We start from the raw sequence: 6,608 nt of genomic DNA, 5'->3' as shown, positions 1-6,608 counted from the left end.
CTACCCAGAGGTAACTACTGTTGAAATTTCGGTGTATGCCTAATGGGTACAATGCACACTAACTGGGCGAAGGGCACACTTATAACTTTGACTCACACTGCACAAAAGCAAATCATGTAACCAAAACCTGCATACCCCTGTAAAATTCTGACATTTAAAAAAAAATGAAATTTTGGTGTATATCCTTCTAGTCTTTTTTTCTTATGTATTATGCACAGAATGATCCTATAAGCAGATATTTTCTATGGGAAACTATTTACTATTCAGTTAACATTGGATCTTTTCTTAGATGGCTGCAAAAGGTGCTGGATATGTTGGAATACACAGTCAGCTGTGTCATAAAGTCTAAATGGAAAAGTTTAGCTCTCTAGATTGGATGCTACAAAACAGCTGCTGTCTGCTGAATATTACTAGATACACTATCCTGGAACACATTCAATCCAGTAATCTCAGGGTTAAAGGTGATATATTCCATTACCAGTCTCATGAGCCACTCCTTTTATTTTTTCAAAAAGCACATGATATTCATACATCCTGAAAAGTATTCAGATGATTATGTCAACACTAGTTGATACTTAGATATACAGCCCCTTGAGGCTTCCAGAAAAATCAATTCAGTATTTGGTTATTTATGGGAAATTCTTGGCAGTGTCTCCTTGTATCAAAGTGACTATAAGCAACAATAAGTTAGGGTATACTTTAAAATAACTATACTGTCTTTAAAATGAAAAGGCAGATCTGGTTATCTCTCAAATCTTATCATCATATCATGCCTCCTTTTAATCCTTCTAATTTATTTATGACAAGTTTTTCTCACACAAACTTGAGAATCATTTGTATTTATTTTAAAACTTTGTTTCAGTGACAAGTTTATTTAATATAAACACTCTTAAACCTCCTTAGTATAATTCATTTAAATTAACACAATGTAATTTAACTGAAGCTGTCATTACTTATCAGTTTAAACTTCTTAAAGCCATACTGGCTTTATCGTAAATTTTCAGGTTAAAGTACTATTGAATGTCTTTGGTGGATAAAATTTCTTCTGTCTCTTTGTTTCACAATATGGATATTAACAATGTTTTTAAAAAGTCAGAAATTATGTAAAAATATGGAGAATACCAAAATATAGTTTATTAAAAAATATAGTAGTTTTTCTTAACTAATTCTTTCCAGGCATTCTGTTTATCTCTAGCTATTCGGTGGTTAACAAAAAAGATACGATTCCTGCCTTAGTGAAAATTACAGGATGGTGGGGGCAGGGGAGAAGGAGACAGAAAACGAGCAACTAACCATACAAATAAATAACCTTATGCTTAATTGTGTCAAGTGCCAGGAAGGAATGGGGTCAGTGCTGAGAGCTAAATGACAGGTAGATATTACCAAGATGAAGAGTAAAAGGAAAAGCATTTCAGGCTGAAAGAACAGTACGTCTAAAAGGCCATGAGAATATTACAGCCTTGGGTATATTTGAGGAAATGAAAGATGTTCAGTATGGCATATGAGTAGAGAAGATAGCTAGAGAGGGGGTAGGCACTAGATTGTGCAAGTCCTTTAACCAATTTAAGGATGTTGAATTGTGTCTTCAGTGTTATGACAGTGGAGGTGACATGATCTGATTTAAATTTTTAAACACTGCCCATGTAATAACTATTACATGTGTAGAGAATGAGTTGCATAATGATTGGAGGAGATCAATTAGGTGGCTATTACAGGATTCCAGGCAAGAAATGTTGATAGTTGGAAGCTGGTGGTAGTAGTGGAGATGAAGACAAAAGGGAAGATTAGATTTGGGGACCAAAAATTGGGCTTAATTTTGGAGGGCAAGTCAGAAGTTGAGATTTTGCAAGAGATGCAATTGATGAGAAGGTCAAGGTCAAATCTATGCCTATGCAAGTGGAACTGGGAGTTTGGATTAGGATTTGAGTTTGGATTAGGATTTGTGACCTTCGAATGGCTCCCAGTGGTTCAGTATGTTCCATGCCATCACGGCCCCAAGAAATTGCACTTTCTGTTGTTCCCTCACCTGGAGTATGCTTCTCTTCCCATTGCACTGATCACTCCCTTATAGTCAGCTCAAGGGTCCCCTCCTCTGGGACTGTGCTGTGACCAACGTGCCTACATCCTATGTCCCTGTTTGTCTTGCCGGGTTCAGCCCCTTGCTGCCTGTGCTCACTCACGTGGCACCCAGCACACTGCCTCAAATTACATTTATCTTTCCATGCCAGGTGCCTAGAACCATTCACGGTACATTGTACATGAAGTGATCTAGCACGGAACTCGGAAATGTTTTATCTCATGTGTGATGCAAATCATAAAGTGTTAGAACACCACTTCAAGGAGCAGTCTTACCTACTCTTTTCATTGACTTCCCAACTAACTTCTTTGTAAAGTTAAGCAGTTCACATGATCTCAAACACGCCTTTGAAAGCACGGTATCTAGAATGCAGTCATCAACTATTTCCCTGGGAGGTTTTTGTTTTATTTTCCTTCATTCAAGCTTCTGGAATATTTAAGTGTCACTTCTGGGGATAACATTACTCAGGGAATTTAGTTAAGTTCCACTAGTAGTAAAAGCTAATTATTTTTGGCTTTTTTGTCATTTTCTGAATTATTTTTAGGCTCTAATAAATCTGGAGCGCTCTCTCTCTAAGTGTAGTAACCCCCTCTGGGCAACATCAACCTGTGTTTAACCCTAATGGCTGGCTAATAGAAAATAAAGAGTATTAAACTCTTCCTGACTGTAAGGAAACAATTTCTAAGTTGACAGTGCCTGAAGGGGCTTCTTAGGGTTGCTTGAGACACTTTACATATGCAAAACAGGACCTAGCAAACTTTACTTTCTCTTTCTCTTTCTGGATGGGTGATACAATACATACAATGATTATTCTGTAGTGCAGTACTTTTGCACCCTTGTGTTTCGCCAGTAATCTATTATATGTAAAGCTATTATCATAGTCAGATACATTTATATTTAATGAAGCAAACTTGATGAGAAATCAAAGAGAAATTCCAGCATAGTAATGCTTTAAATTATTTATTACATTCTTAAGGTATTGTTTGTGGTGGATGAAATAAAAACTAAAAAACCAAAACCAAAACCAAACAAACAAAAACTTAATTAAGATATAAAAAGGTCAATGGAAATCTAGATGATGCAATAACAAGGCAAGATAGGGACAAGTAATAGAAGAAGCCCATATGGCTGGTAATATGTCCAGCAGTGCACAGGAGACAAACTTAGACAAACTAAGGTGTGGGAAGGATGTGGTCCATGACAGGCAGCCAGTGAAGCCTTGCTACGCGAAGTATGTTCTATGGACCAGCAGCATTGGCATCACCTGGAAGCATATTAGAGATGTGGAATGCTGGGTCTCTTCTAGATCACTTGAATCAGACCCTGTACTTTAATAATATTCCAATGTTATTGGAATTATGCAAATTCATATGCAAATTAAAGTTTGAGAAGCCCTGGTGTCAGCTTTAACAGGGCATTGAGGAAAGGTAAGCAAAGTTTTAGAAAAATCAATCTGGAGTGCCTAGACCCCTGCTCTTGCTGCAGAGCTTAACATGCCCTGTGGGCATGTGAGCACAATGTGCTTGATTTTTTTAAGAAAAGCAGATAAAGCATGATTGTAGGTGAATTATCCTGGATTTCTAAAGTAGTGAGGAGTTGAAGGGAGTGTGGGGTGGGACATGTAAAGAGACTGGTAAAGACGGCAAAATAGGGGCAGAAGTGGAGAAAGATACAGAAATGCACAAGAGGGCCATAAGAGGAAGACATCAAGAGTAGCAGAGAGAGACACAGGGAGAGAAAAATAGAACAAGCAAAAAGATAGAGAGCAAGACACAGACGTTGGGAAGGGTGGGCAGTGGCATGCTGATAGGGTAGGAATTAAGCTCCGAAGAGTGGAAAAATATATTTGCCTGGAGAAGGAAAAAAAATATATTTTCTATATATGAGTACTTATAAATAAGCTTGGGATATTTACAGCTAGTGGGATGTTAAGCAGAGGATAGAGTACTCAAAGCTTTAGTAACATCCATCCCTACCACTGTTTATCATGGAAAGAATACATGAAAATTATCTTAGGTGTTTTTGAGTAAATTCATGAAAGCCTGAGTTTACTTAGCATAATCCAAAAGTGAAATGCTAGATCTTTAAATTTACCTCACATTTACTAGAATGAAAACTGTAGAAAAATTAAGTTTTATTAATAAGCATGAAATCATTCTGGAAGGGTCATTTGGAAGTCATTTAATCTATCCCTCTGACTTTTACTTTAAATTGTCTGAAGATAATTTGTTGTAGTAAAAGATGTTCAGAGCCAAAGATTATCCAGCCTCCATCATCAATATAACTTATATGTATCAGCATATGTTAACACAAAGTTATTACTTTAATTTACCTAAATCCTATGCTACAATCTAATCCTTTCATTTTACATGCTAAGTGATAACAGAGAAAAGCTATTTTTTATATAGCAGCTCATATGTTTGAAGATCGTTACTAAGTGGGACCTAATTTTTAATAAAGTATATCTGATTTTAATTTAAGGTTTTGAGTGTACTAAGACAGTTTTTAATCTCAGTCTCTTAGTGTCTAAAGTGGAAATTGTAGCTTTAGTCACATTTTAAATTGTGTCATATTTAACGTAAGGTTTAAATTGAAGTTTTAATAGCTCGTATGACATTTTCCACTTGTCAGGAGAAATAAAAGTTTATGATCAAGTTATTTAGTATGCCTGGATGAGGACATTTTAAATCATATCCAGTAAATGATGGAGCAAATTTAGAATAAAAGCCAGAAAGTTAAGAAGAAAATGGCAGAAGACAGTACCTCAACAAAAGGATTTATATAGCTTCAACCTCTTCCTCGCCACTACCTTGTATGTCTTACCAGGTAATACTGTTGTGTAGCTAGATTTAGTCACATTAAATTATTCTTCTATCAGATTCTTATCTCAGACACTAGAAAAATGGATTAGGAGCCGCCATTTTATGTAGAAGGACATTTAGAGCATTTTGATCATGTAACTTAGCACTTGTCATAGCTTATCCAAGTGTTCTCAAGTGGAAACGTAGTACAGTTTGCAATTGTATTGAATCTTCCTTAAAGGAATCTTGGAAAATAGGATTTTCCTTTGGCATCACCTCTGGAAAGAAAGAAATGATGAGCCAAAATCCGACGGGAGAGGAGAGATAATTACGTGAAGAGTGGATTGAGAACCTGTGGACAATTGCCTTTCTCTTCTCTCCTTTCTTTTGCTTAAATCACCCAAAATAAGTTTAAAAATCTGTGTTCAGACTTTGTGACATTGGTAACCAATAAAGTCAATTTCTTAACATTTTTCTTTTCTTTTTCTTCTTTTCTTTTTATAAAGTAATTACCACTTAGGTCTCTGTGTTGTCTCACATGAAATGGGTCTTTCTGGACCATGTTGGTTATAATTCTTAAAGCCTCCCCCAGAGTTTTAATCGTGAACCCTAGGTCGACATTTCTTATGATCTATTCTAAGAGTTTTGTTTTAATACAATGAGTTCTTTTAACCCTATACAATGGCTTTTATCTATAGAGGACATTGTAAAAACGCTTCATAGTTAGATACAATTAATTCTGTCATTAAGTTAAAGCAATTTTTGTTTCTAACAAACTCAATAAATGTTCATTTAGCATAGCTCTATGACCTTGCTGAAATTATTTAGCCTTTCTATGTTTTAGTTTTCTCACCTATAAAATGGGGATATTAATTCTACTTACCCTATGGAGGTTTAAAAAGGATTAAATAAATTGATGGATATAAAGAGCTTTGAACAGCACTCACTATATATAAGTAGTAGCTATTGTACCATCTGCTATTTACTGCTCTAGGCACATTATAAAGTTGATTCCTTCTCTATATATGGTCCCAAAGAATGTATCTTTTCATTTCAAAAAGGCAAATGCTGAAAAACTAATCCCATTTAAAACAATCTTTCTGTTGCCTGTGTCAGTCATCTTCTCATATACAAGTTGATTTAAAAGCCACATAAATATTTGTGAAAAGATATGTACTCTTAATACATCAGTGCATGGTCTTTTATGACAAATACATTTTTGAGGATTTGTAAAGCTGTTGTTACTGGTATGGCTAGCATTTATATATTTCATTGTGGCCTTTCTCAAAATATGTTCCAGTGAATTATTTCTTTGGACTGTTAAAAAATAATTTGGAAAATACATCTTTAAACAAACTTCTAAAAATCTATTTTCTATAAAACTTTAGGGTCTTTATAATATCAACAAATCATATAAAACATGAGTAAAGAATTTCAATTATTGTGATTCCTACCCTTATATGAACTGCAAAAATATTTTGTATGAATAGTCTCACAACATTTTAGATAAACATTAATATTTTATACTTTGTGGGAGAAAATACAGTTTCAGAAGTGCCTGTGTTTCTTAGAGTTGGGTCTGTGTTTATCTCCATAGTTCCTTTGTTGCAAGACTGTAAGAGTAAGAATAGAATATACTATTTCTGTTTCCATTTTGTCTTCCAGGGATGTTTTCTTCTCCTCCTTAGCATATTGAAGGCCATAACAGGGATCCATTCAAGATTCCAGAC

Source organism: Propithecus coquereli, unplaced genomic scaffold (assembly GCF_000956105.1).
Source record: "Propithecus coquereli isolate 6110/MARCELLA unplaced genomic scaffold, Pcoq_1.0 Scaffold174, whole genome shotgun sequence".
Classification (NCBI taxonomy): domain Eukaryota; kingdom Metazoa; phylum Chordata; class Mammalia; order Primates; family Indriidae; genus Propithecus; species Propithecus coquereli.
The sequence above is the reverse complement of the archived record's forward strand: the minus strand, read 5'-3'. Positions refer to the sequence as shown.